Genomic DNA, 25,690 nt, shown 5'->3' with positions numbered 1-25,690 from the left:
GTTTTACTTTTCGCTTAGTCATCGTTTTTTTGCATTTCATTTTAAAATTAATTTCAAATTTGCATATCTATTTTGTGGTTAGATTAACTAAAATAAGCAAATCATCATCTTGTCTAGATGGTAGGGAAGTTTACTTTTCAACAATTCAAAATATAAATATTCAGATTCCAATTTAAAGAACAATGACCGTAAATATAAGATTTTGTAAAGCGGACTTTGTTTCTCGACGTTCATAAATAATTTTATTCAAAAAAAAAAAAAAAAAAAATTAAAACACAGAATCCACGCGTTACGGTCAAAATTAAATTTCTTCTCTTGACAGATATAAAAAAGAACATTTCATATATGAACAAGTAAAAATTTTAAGTTCGGTCTGGCCAAACTTGTTTACCCTCCACCATGAAATGTTCTAAAGTTTAGAATCTAAACTAAAATGGAATAATTAGTAGCCTATCTGTTACAAAAGGCAATCTAGGTCATAGTTCACTGTCCTAGTTCAAATAAGTGTGAGTAACGTCATACAAACTAACGTGTGATGTTACATATACACAGTGTTTTCATACAAACGACAGGAGTCAATTGAACTAGATAATAAACTAGGTCATTCAATTTAACTAGATTGCCACAACTCTAATATCCTCAAAATACCTTAAATCAGGGTTTAAAAGCCAGCATCTAAAACCATTACCATTAGCTGTACACTTTAACTGCTACACAACATTGACAAACACGGCTAAATAACCAACCGAACGCATTTCATCTGTCAATTCCATTGTGTATACGTCAAATGAAAACTCATCTGAAATCGATTCGATTTCATTTGACGTTTGAGCAATGGAATTGATAGTAGAAAGCAAGTGGATTTCGTAAATGTAAACATAGTATTAGGCATAATCGACAACCACGCTATATATTTAGCAGTCGGCTGACCATTCGTCGCATCGAATTAGCAACCGAGTGTGTTTTTGTGATTAGAGTTGCCAACGCAGTAATAAAAAAGGTGTCATTTAATGTCAAAATGCCTCCATAATATGGTAGAACATAAAAAATACTAATTATAATTGTTTAAAAATAACAAAAACAAATATTAAACGGCTTCACCAAAAATTCACATGTTCTTTGATCGAAAAATTGGAAATAATTATATCGTGATTTTTAATGCATTACACTGGTAACCCTGGTCTCAAAAAAATTGTTTGCTGAAAACCTGGCTAAGCCGTTGAAACTTTGTTGCTTACTCTCTTTTCTGATATGTGTTGATCATGTGTGCTGCAAAATATGAGTATGCGTGGCCGATGCTTATTTATTATAGCAACCATATCAAATAGCATCCGCATCGCTAGCAATATTTTTGTGAAATTTGTTGCTACATGTTGCCGTTGTTCATTGCTGCTAAACATATTTCGAAGAAATTTTAGCAGGCAAAGCTGCAAATATTCGGTGCTTTTGCTAATATGGCGTTAGCATTTTAAACCCTGCCTTAAATCGGCTATAGGGGCCTATGTTGACTATTTTGGTGGAGAAGTTTTTTATGTTTACTGGGAACCTCAACTGTCAGTCTGCAGGTAGTTCAGTCAAAATATTGCTAGTATCAAAAATATTTATAATCTGTATATGCCGTTATATGGACCTAAACGTGGACCGATACACCTTATCTTGCGACAGTACAAAAAACCATAACCGTAGCGGTGTACGTACCTAAATGTGTTGCGAAAAGATCCCTAATTTTAAAAATAAAAATAAAAAGAATTGTCGTATGCGACAAAACAAGTTATGGAAGTTTCCGCCTTACAATTTTAGAGGTTTATGGGGTAGGTATCATAAGCAAGTGACAGACCTAATCAACACAGTCTACATAGACAGAATAAAATTATATAATTGTAACATAGACCACAAATACTACTAAAAACTACAATGCGAGAGGTGTATGAAGGAGTGGTCCTATTAACATTACTTCTAGGCCTTAAAAAATGTATTATTGTTGTTGACCGCAACAAAAAAATATACATATCATTGTAGTGTAATCAGAATCACAAGGACAACCTTCGATGAAAATTCTAAAATAAATCTTAAATAGACCGTAAATTGCTTTTAAGCGAATTTTTTTAAATATTTGTGGCCGAGGTACCAAAGGTACCTTGATCAATATAGTCCATCGTCGAACTTAAACTTGGGAAATATTACGAGTTGCAAAGGTTGAACCAATGTCAATCATTCTTTTCGATAGTTATTGTGCAACCAGTCACCGTAGGATTTAAGTGTTTACATAGAATACCACTTTAGCAGGTCTATTATTTATGGAAGACACTCTAGACGTTTACTTTAACTACATATAGAAGATCAACTATAGAAGATTTTATATTTATAGGAGACCACTTCGAGAAGTCTGTTATCTATAGAAGATATCTTTGGAGATCTACTATGTATAGTCCACTATTTAAGGAACTGTAAATGAAATATATAGGAAGTCATCTGTCACTTTAGGAGGTCTTTTACTTTCATTTTAGGAAACTTATATCAGTTAAAGGTATCCTACCTATAGAATGATGTCATCTATGTAGAGACATTTCATTTAGGAAATCTATTTATAGAATACCACTATAGCGGTCTTTATGATGTCTTCTATTTATATAAGGCCACCTTAACAGGTTTTCTATCTATAGAAGATCACTTTAGGAAACTTATATTTGTTAAAAACATATGCATATAGGAGATCTTCTATCTAGAGAAAATTACTATAGGAGGTCATCTATGTATGAAAACCCCCTTAGAAAGCCTTCTACTTATAGAAGACTCCATTAGAAAGTCTTCTACTTATAGATGACCCCTTTATTTATATATTTTTGCAACGTAACTTTTTATTTATAGAAGCCCACTTTAGAAGATCTTTTATATATAGAGCACCACTTTAAAAGGTCTTCTATCTTTAGAACACTCCTTCAGAAAGCCGTATATTTATAGAAAATGCCTTTATGTCAGGATGCAAGGGCTTGCCCAAGAAATCATTACATCGCTATAAACTGGACAACAAGCAGTAAATAAAAAATTTGACGAGTAAAACAGTATCAGTCGGCTTTGTTGACAGAGATATTCCCTCAGCCTGTGTGAATGATCTCCGAACAGATCCTAAACTGTCCTTAAAAAATTTTGAACTATTGTGGATGAAGACCGATAAGGACCATTTCTTAAGTACGTTTGGGCAAAAGTTAGGAGATCCAAAGTTTGTACAGTTGCTCCGCTCAACAGATATAGCGCGTAGCATTTTAGTGACATTTTTTTAACTTAGGGGGGGAGGTTGGTAGGTGGTTGTATTGGATGTACCGGAAGTTGCGCATCGATAGTGCCCATCTTCGAAATTAAACAAAGCTTGGAAAAATATTACGGAAGTCAAATTTTGGACCGAATCAGCTGATCCGATCGAGAGTTATCGTGCGCTTCATTCGGCCACTTTACATGGTTCCATACGGGTTTTTATAACTTAAGGGCTATTTTCTCAGGACGAATGGATTTGCGCCCTACAAAACTTGTACCGTCGTAATGGCGGCAGCGAATGCAATTTATTACAAGAAAGATCAAGATCAAATTTTGTGCGGGAGGTACCCGAGGGAGTTGACCTGATCTATGCCTCGTAGAATATGTTCAAAGTACGGACCAAATCGGATATTCTCCTCCAAAGTTATAGGGCGCACAAGTTTTCCGAATATTTTTGAACTTTTGTGTGGGAGATACCCGAAGGACTGGACCGATTGAGTCCATATTGAAACCTTATCTAAGTTTGGTAGACATTTCACGATTTGCAAAGTATGGACCAAATCGGTTACACCCTTTTAGAGTTATCGTACGAACAAATTTTCCGAATATTTTCGAACTTTTGTGGGGGAGGTACCGGAAGGATTGGACCGATATAACTTAAACTAAGTTTGGACAAAATATTACGAAAGCCAAATTTTGGACCAAATCGGCTCATCCGTTCGAGAGTTATCTTGCGCACCAGCCAGACAGACAGACGGACGGACGGACATTGCTAAATCGACTCCAAATTGTCTGAAACACATTTCGTCCAAACATACTTGGGGGTCTAAAACCGTTATTTCCATGAGGCACATTTTCATCGTATCAAAGTGTATATACCCCCCTTAGCCTAAAGGCTGTTCGGAAAAATTGTTCGTACGGTAACTCTTGAAGGGAGTGGCGGAATTGGTCTATACTTTACACATCCTAATATATCTACCAGATATAGATCAGGTTCAAATATGGACTATGCTTGTCCACTCCATCCGGTACCTCCCACACAAAAGTTCGGATAAGTTCACTTTAAGACCTGATATCGACTAACTTTGATTTTTGTTGAAGCAACTTGCATTCGCTGCCTCAATAACGATATTAAAAGTTTTGTTAGGGGCAAACAGCCCGAAGAGTGTAAAAACCCCCTATGACACCATATGTTGTGGCTGGAGATCCACTTCCATAACGGTCAATGTCGATCCATTCCTTTTAGTATCTCCTCCGCAAAACTGTTGATCTTTAATCCTAATCAACATTGTTGTCGGTTCAAACGCTCAAATTTTTTAAAACCCCCTAAATACATACGAATTTTGGGAAAAATTGTTTCAATATACACATGCTGAGGGTATACCTCTGTCGGCAAAGCCGACTGATACTTTTTTACTTGTTGTTCCTAAAAATTGAGTCATAGTTCCACTTCAAATTGTCTGAGACGCATTTAATTTTATTATTTGTGGGATGTAAAATTAGACACACTTTTTTCTGTATCAAAGTGTAAATACCCTCGTTAATAATGATTTCGATTTTCAGAATTTTCATATCCACTGTCTATTGTAGTACCCACAGTTTTTTAATTCAAAAACGTAGGTAATTGTTTCCAAAAATGCATTACATTAACATAAATTTCGATTAATTAATTTAACCAAATTCGATAATAAATCTAATGAAACGTTTACTGTCAGTTTTCTTTTTTGTTTTGTGCAAAATTATTTCAACACATTTTTTGTGTGTGCAATATAATGCGATTACAAAACCGCACGAATACAAAACGAACACAACGTATCTAATCGATTTATTACACTGCCGTAAAGTTCTGTGCAACAACAACAGCAGCAGCAGACAATAAAGCTTCCCAAAGCGTAGCGAAACCTGTCGGTCTTTCAAAAATTGGCAATTCACTAAGAAGTTGTCCCTGATACACTTGCTTGTTTTACAAAGTTGCGAAAAGAACAACTCTTTGACGTTCAAAAATACCAACACCAAGAAAATTTGCAGAGAGAAACTATTAAAGCGTGGCTATTTCCTGCAGACCGGAAGAGATTTTAAGCAACTAAAAAGAGCGAACAATGCTATAAGAGGATACGGGTATTGTTGTTGAATGAATACGGGTATTGTTGGTTTCACTCTTGCTTTTCATGCTCATGTTTGTTTCCAAATATCAAAACAAATTTTGGTCTGTTTCAAAATGATAAAAGTAGTAAAAGTTTTGAACTTCTCTTATATCAACTGTATGTTTATTAATTTAAGGGAACGCTTTTCGTAGATAGTAGTAAAACTTGAAGATTCTTGCACGTAAAGGAACAGCGCTATTATAAAATCGAAAGACAGGTGCACAGTATAACCACTTCAGATCGGATTTGCACTACAAATTAATTGTTAAATAAAACATGAAACAGCAATCAATATTTGCACAAATCACAAACTTGTTGAGAAAATAAAAAACTATAGTCGCTACCCTTAATAACATGCACTTTGTATGTGTGTGGCCCATTGTTATTCTAATCAGAAACAAGTTGCATCCATGACATTTCACTTGCCATCTTCCCTCGTTCAAAGTTAATCAGAAATCACTGCGAGTGGAAAATTATCATTAATTGCTTTAGAACAGGTGTTAGCGGCTTGGGTTGTTATTGTTTTTTTATGCGCGAGATGTTTCGATACAAAGAAGCTTAATGGAAAGTCCAATGTTATTGTTAAACCGATAAAACTAGTTATTGATAATAATATTACTGTTTTTGTTGTTCTCAGCGCAATATTTATATACAATTTTTAAAAGATTCCAACTAACAACTGAGAATTTTATTCAGGCTGGTTTTGAATGTCTGCTATTCATGCATCCATATAAACATTTATTTTCTGACTACAATGGTCATACAAGTTTACAATTCTTAACAATACAAAAACAAAATACAGCAGCAAAAACTCACAAAATATCAATAGAAACCGATAGATAGTGAAACCAGACAAGTAGTCGGTTGGTCGGAAGATTTCCTAATACATGCCACCACCATCAAACGAAAACTAACAGCAGCAACAACAACACATGTCTAAAACGTGTCTTGGCAATAAGGTCGACGACGCTACCTTACCTACTATCCACCGTGCGCCTGGCTTAATCAGACCAAAAATAAATTGTATGAATGATGGTCATAAAAATACAGCAAATAAAAAATATACCGGCTCAAAACACAGTATTTGGTTTAGTTGCTCTTTCTCTCTTAATTACTCACTATGATTTTGCAACAAATACCGTTAACCTAAAAATTCATCTTTTGATTAATTAATTTGATCTTGAAACAGTAACAAAAGCAAAACTAGCATGGTGGGATAATTATGATCTATGTCTTTTGACACTTAATTTATAACATATTGAGTGTGTTTATAGCTTTATTATGTCAGAAATGACATTGTCAATAAAGTGTGAGTGTTACTTCCTTTTAATAAGTTAAGATACAAAGACTTCTTATCGTACAATAAAAGCTATATTTTACAGTAGATTGTATGCTTTGGAAGGTTCAACTGCACTCCAATGGCAATGACGATTAAATATACATATTCCATATCTTATTTAGATTATTAGTTGAGGGTTTAAAGGTCATTATACTGTGAAATCTAAATATTCAAGCCGTAGCGGCTCAAAAGAAAAATTTTACTACCAGTCCTATGGTGTGTAAACAAAAAATAACTCGAAATAGGATGTATGGAGTTTGGTAACAAATCTCTTGAATTAATTTTGAATTTCACCGCAACAGACTGTAGATTACGGTCAAATTAATTTTATTACCTTCATTAAAATAATTTTCTTTCGTAGCACTGTGCGTGTTAATACGGTAAGTAATATTTTTTTTAACTGAAACATTCGAAATTTCACAACAACCAACAATTGCACGATGTCCGTTTTCAACAACAATTTTTGGTAAAAATTAAATTAACAAAAATAATAATAATTGCACTAAAATCAACAACAACAAAACACACGCACTGGTCATTGTTAACTTGTATGCCCTACGCCATGTAATGAAAAGTAAGGTCATGTTTGCAGCAAACGTCATTTAAATTGTAACTGAATTGACCCCCTGTTTTTGTAAAAAAATTTATTCTTCTCACACGAACTGTCAAATTTTGTAGATCGTTTTTCTCGCCTTAGCGCAAATATAGAGCCCTGATTTTTAATTGAGGAATTCTTAACTATATATCGAACTCATCTATGAAAAATTAAGTCTGTATGTCATCTGTGGGCTGAGCTATGGATGCCTAAATTATTACGAATATAGACGAACGAACAAAACTAAGTTACAAAACAGGGGGTAAATATACAGTGAGTGTTAGAAATAGGTCTGTCTGGTTACTTTCCCAGCAAGAACTTTCTCAGAGAGTAAGGAGTTTTTATTCTCTTTTGCTAGAAAATTGTAAAAAGTAAACAGACAACTTCTCAGCAAAAACCAGCAAGCAATCAGCTGACTTGCCAAAACAGAACAATTTGTCCGCCAATGAAGAAACCAAAGGAAGCAAAAATGTTGTATTTTATTAAAAATAAAAAAGAAAATGACCCAAAAAGGATTTTTCCCACTTTGCAACTTTGTTCTCCAAAAAAGCAATACAATTACGCTTGCTATTTCCACAATAAAATTGTTTTTAATTTTCACAAACATAAATCAACGAAAAAATAAAAACAGATGTTTAATTGTTTTTAAGAAGAAGAAGAATTGCTAGTGCTTGCCAGCAAGAATTTGCACCTCTCAGTGAAAGAACTGTCAAAATGTCTCTCTCGAATCGCTCTCTTTTGCTGACTTCCAGCAACAATTGGTACAAGTTGGTAAACATTTTGGGGTAACCAGACAGACTTAATATTCGGGTTTTAATTTTACCAATAATAACACCTCAGTATTTTAATGTATACAACATGGATATTAAATATTCGGTTTTTGTAAATCTGTTTGCCAAGAAACTGGTCATTATCGACCTTTGTCTGCAATATTGGTATACATTTTAATAATTGCGAACAGAATCTTTGTTACTGTGCGTAAAATGTTATATTTTATAGAATATTATTATAATTTAGAGCTAAGGAAAAAGGATATCCTAGAAAAAAGAAAACTGGTTATATTTCATTATAAAAAACGTCAGAAATAAAAGGAAATTTTGCATATTTTTGAATATTTAGTCGAACAACAGCGAGTACCTCTTGGGAATAATATAAGCAATTATCTAGTTGGATCATCAATAACAAGATTAGAAGTAGAACGCGCCGTACAAACCCTAAAAATAAAAACGCCACAGGACCAGATGAAATACCCTCTGAAGTCTTAAAACTAATAGATTCCAGCAATAAAGAACTCCTCATCACACTTTTCAACCACGTATACGACACTGGAGAATATCCAGAATAGGGTGTCCAAAACCGAAACCGGTTAACCGGTTAACCGGTTTTGAGTTACAAAACCGAAACCGGGTTTCGCCAAAAACGTCATTTTCGGTTAACCGAAAAAACCGGTTATTTGTGTCGGTTAACCGGTTTTAAAAAAGTAGTAATATTTTTAAAATGTCATTACAATTGTATTCTTGAAAGTAAACTAAACATAACTAACAAAAGGTACGGATAAATTATAAATGTCAGATACCTTTAAACTTGAAAATATTTAGTGTAAAATGGCACAACTCCAATATAGTTCAATTGAACGATCTATGAAAAAACTGCGTATACGTAATATCACACGGTTGTTTGAATGACGTTATTCATACGTTTTTGAATTATTACAGTAAACTAAGAACTTGTCGAATTTAAGGTTGTAAAGGGTAACGCTAACAAAGTACATTTTGATTCCGGCACGATAATTTGAGGTTCTCAATGCTAGAAGGACAATCCAGACTTAATAAAATGTAAATTTAATTCCTTTGGTAGACAATCGTATATTTGTAAGGGCTTTTACTATTCTTAGAGCACAATTTCTGACTTATGTTTGCTGTCTCCACTTTAAGGTTGAATGTTAAATAACAAGGATATTATCAGATAATTATATAATAAAGAATTAGTTATACTTAATTTACCCCTTGCCGCATATTTTTAACCAAATATTTATCAATTATGAACAATTTTGTACCTATTTTACAAAACCGGTTTAAACCGGTTAACCGGTTTTGAAAATTTTTGAAAACCGAAAACCGGTTTTTGAAAAAACTGAAAATTTCGGTTAACCGAAAACCGTTTTGTTTGGAAAAACCGGTTTTTTGGACACCCTAATCCAGAAGATTGGCTCAATCTACTTTCATAGCAATTCAAAACGATGTTGTGAATTCAGATTAATAAGTTTAATGACTCACGTACTGAAAGTATTCCTAGAAATAATTCATCAACGAATATATAGCAAGTGCTAACATGCTATGGGAAAAACGCAGTTTGGGTTTAAGGAAGGGATGGGTACCCGAGAAGCTCTATTCTGTTTACAAATCTTAGTCCAGAAATGCAGAGAAGCCCAAAAAGATGTTTTCATCTGCTTCATCGATTATGAGAAAGCCTTTGATAGGTTAACCATGATAAATGAATGGACATTTTGACATCTATCGGAGTACAAGGAAAAGAATTACGATGTATTAAAAATTTGTATTGGAACCAAAAAGCACGAATCGACGTCAATGGTGAACAAAGTGATGAAATTATTATCTCAAAAGGAGTTAGACAGGGATGCATTACTATTTAACGTGTACTCGGAAAATATATTTCAAGAAACGCTAGATGGAGGAAATATTGGAATAAAAATGAATGGAAATATTGTGTATTATTCACAATATGTCGATATGCAGACGACACCACACTACTGGCTGGGAGCATTTCCGGTCTACAGAAACTTTAGTCCGGTCAAAATAGACATGCGTATAAGGGGGAAATAGCAAAAATTCCCACAAAGCTGAATTTTGGTGGAGAGCTAGGGTTAGCCATTAGAAGCAACGTCCTAAAAGTCCCCATCGATCCCATGTGTGCAAAACAAGTTATTCGGGGTCAAAGGTCATTTTTGGAGGCATTATTCAGTTTTTTTAATTTTTCTCAAAAACGGTAAGACTTAGCAAAAGGCGGCTAAAGTAAAAGTTGTAGATTGAATAATTGTCTACAAGAGTGGTCTTTATGACACTTAAAAAATACTTACCATTTTCGGGATATCGCGATCTAAAGGTCAAATAAAAAATTAGCCGCGTAAGTACATTATGAGGCGAACCGGTTAAAGTAACGACACTATGTGGAAGATACTTCTGTAAGCTTTCAGACGATATCCACTTTGCAGGAATCGGTTCAGTAGATCCGGGTCTAACCCGGTTTTTAAATTTGGCCTTTCGGGTCGAATAACCGGCGAACCGGATCCGCAACCGTTGAAAATTATACATTTCCGTAATCAGCGCAACAAACATTACCTTCGGACAAAACTTGAAAAAAAATCGGAGAGTTTTCGTTTGGGTCGTTCCCTTTGGGCTTTCGATTACACATGTGGGTTAAACGGGCTATTTTTGCATACAATGACTCTAACATTGAATAACTCTACTAAACAAGCTCCGATTTTGTTGGAATTTTTTTTAGAAGATAGCTATAATCTCGCTCTTCAAGAAAATATATATATTTTTGGGGGACAGACCCGATTACTTCGCTTATTTTAGCCGGTTCGTCTGAATATGTGCATATTTCCCTTATAAGTGCATAAAAATCATGTGTTTTTTAGAACAGCTATATCTCAAGAATGGTTCCTTCTAGGAAAAAAATTATAAAGGTCAAACTTATAGATAATTTTTCTGTCTACAATATTTACTTTAGTCACTTTTTGATTAAATCAACCGTTATCAAAAAATAAATCCGAAAACCAAAAAACCCTTAAAATTTGACCTTTGACCCCGAATAATTTTTTTTTGCACACATGGGATCGATGGGGACTTTTAGGACGTTGCTTCTAATGGCAAACTCTAGCTCTCCACCAAAATTCAGCTTTGTGGGAATTTTTGCTATTTCAATGTCTATTTTGACCGGACTACTTATAGAAAAATTGGCACTCGCAAGTGAAAAGTAAGGGTTAAAAATTAATATGAAAAAAAAACTAAATACATGATCGTAAGCAGAAAAAACGACCATCGCAACGTGAAGCTTACTATAAAGGAAACCGAAATCGACCGTTGGGACTACTCAAAAGAAATTAATTATTATTATTAATATCCAGGTTCCTAGGTGGAACATAGGGCCACAAAAAAGAAATTAATAGCCGAATAGAAATAGCGAGAGATGCCTTTTTTAAACACAAAAAAGTATTAACAAGTCACGACATAAATGTGACAACAAAAATAAGATTTATCAAGTGCTATGTTTGGTCAGTCCTCTTATATGCTTCCGAAGTCTGGACACATAAAATGTCCGATGAAAGAAAATTGGCAGCTTTTGAAATGTGGACATTCCGACGAGTACTGAAAATACCCTGGACTTCAAAAATATCAAATGACGAAGTACTTACTGGTAGAAGGATGAATGTGAACCGACAGCTAATCTCAACAATAAAAAAGCGTAAAGTCTCCTACCTTGGACACATACTTAGAAATAACAAATATAAGATTTTACAAACAATCCTTAAGGCAAAAATCAACGGAAGAGGTAGAAAACAAACAACCTGTCTCAAAAATATTCAGACATGGACTGGCTATAATGATGAATACACTCTTTTACAAGCCGCTAAGAACAGGGAGCTGAACATCATTGTGTAACAACAAATAATTATTAATATATATACTTAATATCATATACATATGTATCATTGAAATATTATTGTACGATCACCAATATCCGAATAACGGATGAGTAAATAAAGAAGAAGAAGAAGTCGAACATTGTTGAAATCATGTCCAAAAGGGAAGAGGAATCTCCTGAAAAATTACGGCTAAACCGCCTTTAATTTTCTTGAAATTGGTCTAAACCGCCCTTAATTTTCTTGAAATTGGTCACCGGTGCTAAATTACTTTGAGAAGATTGAAGATGATTGGTAAAGTTGAAAACTCAATATTTTTGACACTATCATATATGGTGAATTTATTTGTTGCTTGGACAATATATGGTGCACCTGTATTGTATGCCGCAGCTGAGTCTGTTTTGGGTCGGAGAAAGTTCTGGTCCTGTCAACGTTTAGTCATGTTATTATGTCTGCCTTTGCCCACGGATGTACTGAAGAAGTTACTTGGCCGTTGACATGGAAGCGAGATAGAGATAGTAGGATTATTCTGTATAAGTTGAAGCGTGGTTTGAAACTTGCTGTGGATGAATAGCTCGAGCTTCTGATTTGGTGGATGGGGATATTAAGCGACGCAGAGTTGGCGGACTAGCTGGATGAACACTGGCACTTCTTGGGCATTTGAACTTGCCGACAAAAATGTGGATTAAGAATTAACTGCACTAAGACACAAATGTTGAATTTTGTGGGCGAGGTACCCTTAGGGAGGGCCATTTTAGAAGTTAAACTAAATTCTGACAAAATATTAGAAGACCCCAAAGTTTGGACCAAATTGGTTGCCCCCATTCAAGTGATATCGTCCTAGCATTTTAGTGACATTTTTAAATATTGGGGAGAAGTACCGGAAGTTGTGGACCGATATTGCCCCATAAAACTAAGTTTGGATATAATATGACGAAGACCAAATGTTGGTCCAAATCGGTTGAACAGTTCGAGAGTTATCGTGCTCTCCGACCGCCACATATGGTGACATAGAGGTTCTTTACACCTTTCGGGCTGTTTTCCCAAGAAATATGGACTTGCCCCTGAAAAAACTTTTACCATCGTAATGAAGGTAGCGAATGCAAATCGCTTCAACAAAAATCAAAGTGATTCGAGAGCAGCCCTTAACGTGAACTTATCCGAAATTTTGTGTGAGTGGTACCGGAAGGAGTAAACAAATATAGTCCATATTCGAACCAGATCTGTATCTGGTAGATATATTAGGATGTGCAAAGTATGGATTACATTGGTCACTCCCTTCAAGAGTTATCGTGCGCACAATATTTCCGAAGATTTTTTAACTTTGAAGGAGTGAACCGATATGGCTTATCTTCGAACTTAAATTATGTTTGGACAAATATTACGAAGGCCAAATTTTGGACCGAATTGGCAGATCCGTTCGAGAGTTATCTTGCGCTCTAACCACTATACACGGTGTCAGAGGGGCTTCTTGCATCTTTCAGGCTATTTTCTCAGGAAGTATGGACTTGCCCCTGATGAAACTTGTACTGTCGTATGGAGGGCAGTGAATACAAGTTGCTGCAACAAAAATCGAAGCGATTCGAGAGCAGGTCCTAATCTGAACTTAACCGAAATTTTGTGTGGGAGGTACCCGAAGGATTCAACCGATTGAGTCCATATTGGAACCACATCTAAGTCTGGTAGAAATTTCACGATGTGCAGAGTATGGATCAAATCGGCTACTTCCTTCAAGAGTTATCGCTATCGAACTTTTGTGGAGGGTACCGGAAGGAGTGGACCGATATAGCTCATCTTCGAACTTAAACTAAGTTTACGAAAGCCAAATTTTGGACCGAATCGGTTGATCCATTCGAGAGTATCGTGCGTACCAGCCAGCCAGACTGACAGACGGACGGACATTGCTAAATCAACTTCAAATTGTCTGAAACACATTTCGTCCAAACATACTTGGGGTCTAAAACCATTATTTCGATGAGGCACATTTTGTCCGTATGAAAGCATCAATAGCATAAATGCTGAGGGTATAATGAAACGTTCGGTATCTCACATAGAAACAGATTCGGTTCAATCATTACCCATCGAATATTGACGATATCGGTCAACTGTTTCGAGAGACTGAGCAACGCTGTATAAGAGCCCACACAGCAGAGCATGGTATATGTCATGGTGGAATAAGAAGGTGTTACATTAAATCATGTCAAACGTCAAATCTGCTCACAATAATGCATTACTGTGAATTGTTATTTACATTTTGTATGTGATTTTATTCACAATAACGCATTTTGACAACTGGTATGAAGATCAGCTGTTTTTGGCGCTACACCTTATTATTTATTCCACCATGGTATAAGTAAAGAGGTAGATCTAGATGAAAACAAATTATAGAACCCTGGTTTTTTTCGCCGCCATCAGGTACCTTCAGGTACCTCCTACGCAAAATTTCAACAGTTTTACGCTTTTATCCATTCCAACTATCGCACTTAAGTTTTTAGGAACCTGTGTTGTCTTTGTTACAAAGCTTTAATTGAATTCTCCACACTTCTATCGATAATGTATCCAATGTACTAAAAACTCCGCACACGAGGCATTTTTGCAATATAGTATGTATTTTTGCAATCCTAGTATGGAACTCGATCTAGGAGCGCATAGTTCCATTTCCTCAAGCCTCGAATTTTGACAGTATTTGCCTAAGACTCTGCTCCACATATTTAATCACAGCTCTCTTTTTCATTTTTTAAACCTGATCACCTGACGATTGACGTATTCCATACCAAAAATGTTTAAATGAGCCCGATTTTATGTTTTGAAGAGTTTTTACTTTATCACACAATTTTCTTCGTGGTAGACAGGTTTGGTTTTTTGTTTGTTTACGTGATCATCAAGATTTTAGGAATCTGTTAGTACTCCATGTAGAAGGGTATATGAGGTTCGTTTCGATAATACTATTTTTATTTACTTATTTCCAACAGTTTCAGTTTAATCTACTGGTCTGCCATCGGATGGACAAAGAAGAATTAACAAACAATAATAAACCATGCCATATTCCAAATATTTTCTATTTGTGTGAGAACAGGAGAGGAGACTGAGTGATGGTTAGAGTACAATTTTACACGAATTGCGGTAACCACTCTTCTATTCAAACAAGTGTTTGTTTTCAGTAGAGTTGTATAGTTCATGAACGAACTAGTTCAATTGAACGATTCATTGAAAAGAGCGTATGAACTAGATCAGTCGATATAGTTCATTATAGTTCAATAGCTCACTGAGCGCCGACCGAAAGATCCACAAAGAACGATCAATGAACGAACGATTCACAATCTAGTTCAGCATGTCATTCACATAAAGTGACGCCGTCCTCTGTGCTAAGTGACGCCTTCGCAATGTAATAAGTTTTGTTTATGTTTTGGATCAATGTGAAGTGTCATCCCCCATTGTAATAAAAATAAATTTTAAGAGCATTTTAAACACATCGTATCCCAATATATCGAATCCATTTCCTATTCAATGTGCCTTGTTTTGGATAGAAAAATGGAAAAAATATCAAGAAACATACATACAGTGATAATTTCTACAAACACACAACGTAAGATTTTTTTGCCAGCCACATAAATGAAATTGTAATCACATTTTTTTCGAAGGATGTTTTTTTCTAAACTTAATCTTTCTTTATGAATGGAATAAAAATATCTAAATGTAATATTTTTGTAGTTTAATTATACTATTCTAATGTTTGTTCCTATTTGATGTATGTATGTATGTGTTTTCATCAAGAGAACGATTAAGAGCTCGTGAACGATTCTGATCCGAATGATTGAACTGGATAGTGAACTATGAACTAGATTACTGAACTAGTTCAGTTAAAAGAGCTGAGCTATTGAACTAGATCTTTCAAATGAACTAGATTGTACAACTCTAGTTTTCAGTAGCTTCGATGGATGGCTACGTCACTACTGAATCGGTATGGCATGCACGTTCAAATAACACAAACTACAATAACAACACTTCATTCAACAAAACAACACGGCAAAGTATTTCCTCTCGGCGGTGAATACCACGAAAACCCCATATGAAATTGTCGTCATTACGGAAGTTTCGTAAATCCAAAAAAAGTTTAAAATTATTTGGGTTTTGTTTTTTGGGAAGCCAATTATTTTTTTTTTCTTTAAGAAATATTTCAAACGCCAGCAGTTATTTCCATTCAATAAAATAACTAAAGATAACTTACCTATCACAATATTAACTGACTGGCTGGCGACTTGTGGTTAACTTTGGTTGATTGAGATTTGTTTCCTTCTGTCTGTCGAACTCACTTAACTAGAATCACCACAACAACTAAAAACCACTTGTGTGCACAACTCAACAGAACGTACCGATTTAAAATAAAAACAACCAACTTAATGCACTTGACTGGTGGCTAACAACGATAATCTGCAACGGCTTATCCGTAGCTGGAAGCTAATAACGAATATAGAACTCAAAACGAAACAACCGATCGATGTGACAAAACGAACTAAACGCGTTTACGGCAAGCAGGTAACTGACGTTCTACTCTGTTAAGCGGCATCAGATGAAGGTAAAACAAAACTCAGTTGGAATATCTTTGAATTGAGTCTGGTTTAGAGGTACACAAACAATTCAAGCGTTGTGTGAGTGAACACTTTACGCTGATTTTTAACTCAATGACTCGGATAATTTAATATGTTTTGAGTGTTTTTTTCATTCGTTTAAAGTTGCCACAATGTTCCATTTTTAACTACTAACCCATAACTGAAGAGATTGATCTAAAAATCATCGATTTTTAGGGCCGGAACTTTTTAGGACTTAAGGAGGTGAAGGAGTATGCATCAGCCGATTATCAAACTACCACAAGCCTCATACCTATCGGTCCATAAAAAAGTACCCCAATTATAAAATGTTATAGCATTTTTATAGGTGAGCAAAAAAATTAAACGAATTTTCCTGGGTAAATTTTTAGGCCTTTGTGAGCCTAATTATTCCACTGATACATCTAACCAACCCTGTAGCCTCCCTCCATAAGCCTTCATATATTGCAAGAACACCACTTGGTCGGGGGTTATGAGTCATTCGGGGTATTCTCGAGGGAAGTATGGATAAGAAAATTATATCGTTTAAATAGAGACCACAAAGATTAAAGAAATTTTCAATCTTATGTCTCATTTAGACTAGCCATAAATCCTCAACTGGATTTAATAAATCCAGTACAAATTTCATTGCATTTAGATATACCTTTGGAGGATTTAAATGGCAGTCAGCTGATTTTTGTTCATAGCACACTTACCAAGGTAGATGCATCAGCCCATCTGATCGAATTTGTTTTACGAATGAAAACATTTAAGTAAGTTTCGGTCGCGGATTTTGTGTTTTAAATGTGATTTTGGACTCAACGTATTTGGGTAATACGGACGCTCAGAGAGCGTTGTTTTGGTAGGTTGGTGAAATATTTGTGTACGTCCCGTCATTATTTAGGTTTAGCCGTTATTTCAAAAATTTCTTTATGTTACAACAAAACAAGTAAAAAAATATCAGTCGGCTTTGCCGACCGAGATATACCCTAAGCCTGTGTATATTGAAACAATTTTTTCCCAAAAACGTATGTATTCAGGGGGTTTTAAAAATGTTGGGCGTATGAAGCGACAAAAATGTTGATTAGGATTAAAGATCAAATGTTTTGCGCAGGATATACTTAAAGGAATGGATAGATATAGACCATTATGGAAGTGGATCTCCAGCCACTACATATGGTGCCATAGGGGGTTTTTACACCCTTCGGCTGTTTTCTCAAGAAGTATGGACTTGCCCCTGAAAAAACTTTTACCATCGTAATTGAGGCAACGAATGCAAGTTGCTTCGACAAAAATCAAAGTGATTCCATTGCAGGTCTTAAAGTGAACTTATCCGAAATTTTGTGTGGGAGGTACCGGATGGAGTGGACAAATATAGTCCATATTTGAACCTGATCTATATCTGGTAGATATATTAGGTTGTGTAAAGTATGGACCAATTCGGCCACTCCCTTCAAGATTTACCGTACGAATAATTATTCCGAACATTTTTGAACTTTTGTGGGGGAGGTTCCTGAAGGAGTGGACCGATATGGCTTATCTTCGAACTTAAACTAAGTTTGGGCAACATATTACGAAAGCCAAAATTTGAACCGCATCCGTTCGAGAGTTATAGAGCGCTCCAGCCATCCAGACAGACAGACGGACGGTCATTGAACCGAATCGGCAGATCCGTTCTAGAGTTATCTTGCGCTCCAACCACCTCACGCGGTGTCATAGGGGCTTTTTTTGCATTTTTCAGGCTATTTTCTCAGTAAGTTTGGACTTGCCCCTGATGAAACTTGTACCGTCGTATGGATGGCAGTGAAAACAAGTTGTTAAAATAAAAATCGAAGCGATTCGAGAGATGACCCTAAACTGAACTTTTCCGAAATTTTGTGTGGAAGGTACCCGAAGGAGTGGACCGATTGAGTCTATATTGAAACCTTATCTAAGTCTGGTACACATTTCAGGATGGGCAAAGTATGGACCAAATCGATTACTCCCTTCAAGAGTTATCGTGCTCACAAATTTTCCGAACATTTTCGAACTTTTGTGGGGGAGGTACCGGAAGGAGTGGACCGATATAGCCCATCTTCGAACTTAAACTAAGTTTGGGCAACATATTACGAAAGCCAAAATTTGAACCGCATCCGTTCGAGAGTTATAGAGCGCTCCAGCCATCCAGACAGACAGACGGACGGTCATTGCTCAATCGACTCCAAATTGTCTGAAACACATTTCGTCCAAACATACTTGGGGTCTAAAACCATTATTTCGATGAGGCACATTTTGCCCGTATGAAAGTGTATATACCCTCGTTAGCATAAATGCTGAGGGTATAATAATGTTTTTATAAAGGGATTTGACACTTCATATTCGAACAGCTGGTGTGATACCACTACCTTGGTAATTGTGCCATGAGCTATTCCAATAAATAGCGCCACCAATGCTCTATAACGGTGAAAATTAAACCGAAAATTAAAACTTAAACTGCATTTATGCGAATATTTTGAAATTTTTTCGAATTGTTCGCAGAAATTAATTATCCGATCTACTTCTCCTGGAAATGGATGGAAGCAATTTTTAATTTAAGAGTTTCGGACAAATCGGATCCTAAATTCGTAAATTACGTGCTCATCAGTCATTTTATTTCTTGTCGGCAAGGGTTTTAGAGTAGTCGGAAAATATTAAAGTTAGCTTAATTTGATAATTTATAGACTTGCCCACGAACAAAATTATATCATTGTAATTAGAAGCACTGTGGCGTGCTTGTCCCACCCGCACAGACAAGGAAGTGTATCTTCTTAACAAGCCAATCAGATTCTATGAGCGATCAACATATTCCAGCCTTATAAATCCCCCGACCCGGATAGGATCAACTCGGTAATGCTGCAGTATGCATCCCCAGCCCCGACCACATACCTAAGATAGGTATATATGCCCTACCTGTTATTATCGTATATACTGAATCTGTGGAAAGAGGGAAGGCTGGGAAACCAAATCACTCTTTGCCCAAATACTACGAAACAAGTACCGTTTCTTTTGTCCGAAAGCTCTAGAAAGGCTACTAGACCAACCTAAATCCTGATCTAATAAGAAATGTACGAGGGGCGTATAACGAATATCAAGTTCGAGTCAATTCAGAATGTGGTTTCTCATCTGAGTATCTCCTCGTTGAGTGAATTGATGGAATGCTGGAGAGCAATATTATCAACTCACAATTAAAAAGTCTGCCAACAGGGGCACACCCTAGGGAGGTGTACTTTCAACTGTGTTATGGTTCATAGTGATAGACGAGGATCAAAGTCTCTTAGATCGTTCCAGAACGAATATTGTTGCCTATGCTGATGACATAGTCATTCTTATCAGTGGAAAGTTTTCATTTACTTTGTAGATGTAATGCTGGTGGCAATAGTAAAGCCCTCGAATTGGGATCATCGAAACTGATGTAAATGTGGAAGTGGTCGAATAAATTCAACTAATCGTTTTGCATGTTAAGAATGAAGTGAAGAACATTTTATTCATCAGGTACCTATCTATTGTTATAATAATTTAGTTTGTATGTCTAAGCCTACTAATCAATTTCCCCTGAACATGTAATATCACATCTACTTATAGTGACATGATTTTAAATACATAACAAATTGTTATTGTAAGCCAAACACTTTCGTAAAAGCTAATAATTTGCATATAAACGATTTTTTTAAGCCAAAATGAAAATTAGACAAAATCAAAACGTAAATTGCAATGTATCTTATTTCGTCCTTTTGAATTCTGTAGTAAATGCATTGATCGGTATCATTCCATACACGGCTTGATCGTTTTAATCTATATATGGACTTTTGGAGTTTGCAAACTCTGCCGGTTCCATCATTCATACCTTCGGGTTCTTCCTTTAGATTACCGTCTAAGAATGCAGTAACTGCATTTTCAAGTTTTACTTTGCAGCTAAAGCAATAAAAATCTGATTGATTCATACCTGACTGCAGGAACAAATGTTTCTTTATAGTGAATTAATTTTTTTTAAGATTCGATTCTTCTCTATTTTCGCCGCAAAATATCATTGTTAGCACCAACTTTTGTCGTAAAACACCATTTATCAGGAATTGGTTTTTTTATTAAGATTTTTATTTAGATTATCTGAAGATTCCGCGTTATGAACATTATCAGGCGTATTAACATCCATGAATTAATCGTCACTGCTTGTTGAGTTATTCTTATTAGATTCCAAATCATCATCCGATTCCAAATCGACTGTTGGTTCTCTCTCATTTGGCAATTAGACTACAGTACCTTCCCCGGAATTGCATCTCTTGCTCTATTTCGGGAAAATATAGATTTTTATGTTGATCAGACATTTTATCATTAAATTCATATTCGAAGAAAACATCTCTGGTAGTGATAATTTCTTTTTTGCAGGATTAAATAGACGATGAGCTATATCCAACTAAGATGCATTCAATGGACTTTTTCATTAATTTTGACCGCTTCTGTTTTGGTCCATGAACCATAGCTCTGCAACCAAAAACTTTTAGGTGATTTAAATGTGGTTTTTGTTTGACCAAATTTCCTCTGGAGTTTGACCAAATTTCCATGTTCCATAGAACATGGTTTTTATGAAACGCAGAGGTCATGAATACTTCTGCCCAAAATTGTTCCCTTAATTTGCTTTCGAATAACATACACCGCATCCTTTCGACCACAGTCCGATTCATTCGTTCTGCTACTCCATTGTGTTCTGGAGTGTATTGACAAGTATTCTGGTGTTTTATATCATGTTCTTTCAAAAATGTGGAAAATCGATTGTTCACATATTCTTTTCCATTATCAGTGCGTAATATTTTTATTTCGCCAGAACATTGATTTTTCCACAGCATTCTTGAATTCAACAAATCTCTCGAAAACATCTAATTTTCGTTTAATTGGGTAAACAAACTTTTTTTCTGGAACAATCATCAACAAAAGTCAATAAACAATAACAGTTTCCACAAAATGATTTTTGCCTAAATTGACCAAGTAAATCGGAATGCACTACTTCCAGTAAGCTTTTAGCTCTTTCACAAAAGTCTTTAAACAATTTTCGAGTTTGTTTTCCTTCAACACAGGCAACGCATTGATCTGAAGTTACTTCGCAATTTATACCATAACAAGATGACTTCACATTTCGGATGTTTTCACTGCAAATATGGCCTAGCCGACGATGCCACAAATTTAAAGTTTCCTTCACAATGAGAGATTTATCTTTGGTGGTAACCACATCGCAGTTCAGGCGGTACAAGTCATTATACATTACAGCCTCCCCAATTAAATTATCATCTTTGTTGAAAAACTGACAAACATTTTTCTCGAATACAACGTTTAAATTCGCACAGAGATCTGGAACATACTCAACATTTTTAACAACTGCATTGCACTGACCTTTTCCCATATTCAGAGCATTTTTACATCTCCCGAACACGAAACTTTCAATTTCTTATTATTAGCGACCACAATTTCGTTGTTACAGACTTTAGTTTCATTAAACCACATTTCGCTATTATTAAACACTTTTTCTGTTTCAGATATCAGAGCTGCATACAAAACTTCACCGTTGTTCTTTGTTGGTTTCTTACCCTGCGTATACGCATGACAGGACATTTGAGTACATGTATTGATTGTCAAAACCCAAAACTTGCCTGTGTGACGTAGACGTCAAGACAACTGCAAAAACAGTTGCAAAATTATGAATGAAAATCGTCGATTTATTTTTGTTTTCCTTTCACATATTTTGTTTTTGTTCATGTTCTTTTGTTTTCAACACATTTCAGTTGTCTCACTTATTTTTACAAAAATGTCACGAATGTGTTAACCCGATTGTCTGTGAAAACATGATGGACAAATGTATGTATGTGTTAGGATTGTTCTTGTTTTTCTTTGGACAATTTTTACTAAAATGACCGATTTCATTACACGAATTGCACTTCAATTTCCCATTTTTGAATCTCTTATTTGACACCAAGGCAATTTCTTTCTAAACATGTCAAATTTTGCATCTTGGAACAATAAGTCTGCCTGGTTACTTTCCCAGCAAGAATTGTCCAGCAAGAACTTTCTCAGAGAGTAAGGGGTTTTTATTCTCTTTTGCTAGAAAATTGTAAAAAGTAAACAGACACCTTCCCAGAAAACAATCAGCTGGCTTGCCAAAACAGAACAATTTGTCCGCCAATAAAGGAAGCAAACACGTTGTATTTTATTAAGAATAAAAAAGAAAATGAAACAAAAAAGTATTTTTCCACTTTACAAATTTGTTCTCCATAAAACAATCAACAAAAAAACTAAAAACAGATGATTGACTGTTTTCAGGAAGAAGGAGAATTGCTAGTGCTTGCTAGAAGAAATTTGTCCAGCAAGAATTTGCAAACTCTCAGTGAAAGAACTGTCAAAATGTCTCTCTCGAATCGCTCTCTTTTGCTGGTTTTTTGTGTTAACAGACGACTTCCAGCAACAATTGGTACAAGTTGTTACAAATTTTAGGGTAACCAGACAGACCTAATAAATTCTTTACGGAGTCAACAGTCAATTTGGGTTTTGAATCTTCAATTGCCATCACCAGTGATTGAAATTCGTCCATGTACATGTTTGTTTCTTTTGTGAATGCAAAAATTTAATGCATATTTTCAAAAAGGTTATGAAATACAAATAATACATCTCGGTAACTGTCATATATTAGTGGAAAATAAAGACATAATTTTGATGTTTTTTTTTTTTTCATGACAATATATGTTGACAAGTAATTTCCCCTCTGCGATTATACAATATTGAAAAGACGGCAATACCAGACTCATAATTGGTATGTTCCAGTACTGCAAGAATCTACTAATATTTACTATTTTTTCCGATAACATAAAGGAAAAAATGTTATCGTAGTAAAAAATAGTAGCTTCTTGCAGGTTCTGGAACAGAGCATATGTTTATGTTTGAAAACAATCTGTTTAAAACGAAATAAAATAAAAATAATAAATTATGTTGTGGATTGTGTTTTAAATCTGAAATACAATGCAGTTGTGTGTGTTATATGCGACATAAAATAATATTGAACTTGCACTGACATGTGTAAACATTGCATGCAAACACTTTTTCGGCATTTTCGAGTATAACTAGGCGTTTACACTAGACAGTTAGTCTTCAAATACAACTCTGATTTACTAACACATACATACATTCGTCGGCTGTCTCCCAGCTGTCCAACAGATTTTCACAGACAGTAGCGTTAACAAATTTTTGTCATTTTTTGTAAAAATGTGTGAGATAATAATTGAAATGTGTTGAAAACAAAAGAACATAAACAAAAACGAAATATGTGAACAGAAAACAAAAGGAAATCGATGATTTTCATTCATAATTTTACAACTGTCTTTGCAGTTGTCTGGACGCCTACGTCACACAGGCAAGTTTTGGGATTTTGACAATCAATACATGAAGTCAACTGTCCTGGCATTTGTAAACGTAGGGTAAAGGCACAGTCTATACAGTCGGACATTCAGCCCAAATTAGTTAGCCCTGACTATTTAGTTTGCTGACAAATACATTATTGTGACATAAAATACAAAGGTAATCAAATAACAACAATGAACAATCTATTATGTTTGTTGTCAAATGTTGTTAACAGTACTCTGAATGGCCGACCTTCTGTAGGCCTTGGGTAAAGGCCTGGGTACATAAGCAGCCTCGCCTGCTTGCCTTGCTTTCCTGCTTCATTTCTGACATAACAAAAATAAAAGAATAAAGAAGAAAAGGGCAACCTAGTTCGAAATTGGCTCGGCCTTCTTCATTCTTTTATTTTTGTTATGCCAGAAATGAAGCAGGAAAGCAAGGTAACCAGGCGAGGCAGCATATGTACCCAGGCCTTTATACATGTACTCAACTGGCACCAATTTACTGGCATGTGTAACTGCAGGGTAAACGCAAGAGGCAAGTTTAAAAGAGAACCAGAAAAATTGCCGCAAGGAAAATCGCCTAATGTAACTCGGGACTATGTATAATGCTTGGTTTACATTTACGAAATCCACTCGATTTCAACTGTCAAATTCATAGGTTAAACGTCAAATGAAATCCAATTGATTTCAGATGAGATTTCATTTGACGTTTGAGCTATGGAATTGACAGTTGAAATCGAGTGGATTTCGTAAATATAAACTTAGCATAATAGTAAGTTTACATTTACGAAATCTACTCGATTTCAACTGTCAATTCCATTGCTTAAACGTTAAATGAAATTCAATGGATTTCAGATGAGTTTTCGTATTCGAATTGACATTTGAAATCTAGTGGATTTCGTAAATGTAAACCTAGCATAAGCCTACAATATCTATTTAACATTTGCATATAACAAGTATAAATATTATAAGTTCATTTCAACAGAAACGGTCTAGGCGTAAATCTGGAAAAAAGATCTTCTTCTCTTCATTAGGGAGAGAAAGATTGTCAATTTTACTCTTCCTGTCTTAGACGGAGTGGAGTTAAGTCTTTCCCAGGCAGCAAAGAACCTTGTAGTAATTCGTGACCAACAGCTAAAAAAGAATATGTGAGGAATAGGCTAAGAAAGGCTTTTTGGACTCTACTCCTGAAAGAACTCGATTGAAAAAGCTGGATACTCAGGTCATACATTATACACTGGTTGAATATAACTATGGTCTGTCCAACCTTAACATATAAATGTCTTGACTGGTGGAAAAAGCTCGAAAACCAGACTTACCTTTCTAAGGTAGGAAGTGCGCAACGCACCGCTTCTTTGCTGATAACTAGAGCTGTCAAATGTACACCAGGAGCGGCAAAACTCATATGGCCAGTCCAGTCGAGGCGTAGAACTTTATTCCTGCTCTCACTTAGTAAGGCAGAGAGATCTAGAAGTCGCGTTAGATTTAGAACTTGTGGGAGGAATGGAACCAATAACGACGATTCTGCTATGTTTAGAGGCATCAGCCAGCGACTATTAGGTGATTATGAAATCTTTATGTAAGAATACGTAAATGTCTATTGGCAAATTGCGTGACACACCCACTAGTTTGATTCCGTCACCCTAAAGTGGGGTCAATTAACAAATACGAGTATTACTACAAATGTCACTTTCATGTTTCAATCTCCCTA

The 25,690-nt window shown here is 35.4% G+C and overlaps 1 protein-coding gene across 4 annotated transcripts in view; it reads right to left on the bottom strand.

Annotated features, from left to right (window-relative positions):
* Positions 1-25,690, bottom strand: part of LOC141391937 (alpha-tocopherol transfer protein-like) — an 80,311-nt gene that overhangs the window by 17,148 nt on the left and 37,473 nt on the right. The window contains exons 1-2 of one of the 4 annotated variants that reach the window (XM_073964698.1): positions 21,983-22,125; positions 20,469-20,882 (exon numbers count right to left, since the gene is read on the bottom strand). The exons of 1 other annotated variant lie outside the window; for it this stretch is intronic. The gene's annotated coding sequence lies outside the window, so the exon portion shown is untranslated. Of the gene's footprint in view, positions 1-16,224; positions 17,926-20,468; positions 20,883-21,982; positions 22,183-25,690 lie in introns of those variants that run through there. 2 more of the 4 variants (XM_073964695.1, XM_073964694.1) reach the window with 2 other exon arrangements.

This window comes from Musca autumnalis, unplaced genomic scaffold (genome assembly GCF_047663935.1).
Source record: "Musca autumnalis isolate F117 unplaced genomic scaffold, ASM4766393v1 scaffold_2, whole genome shotgun sequence".
In the NCBI taxonomy this organism is placed as follows: domain Eukaryota; kingdom Metazoa; phylum Arthropoda; class Insecta; order Diptera; family Muscidae; genus Musca; species Musca autumnalis.
Note: the sequence above shows the minus strand (reverse complement) of the source record. Positions and strands in the feature narration are given on the sequence as shown.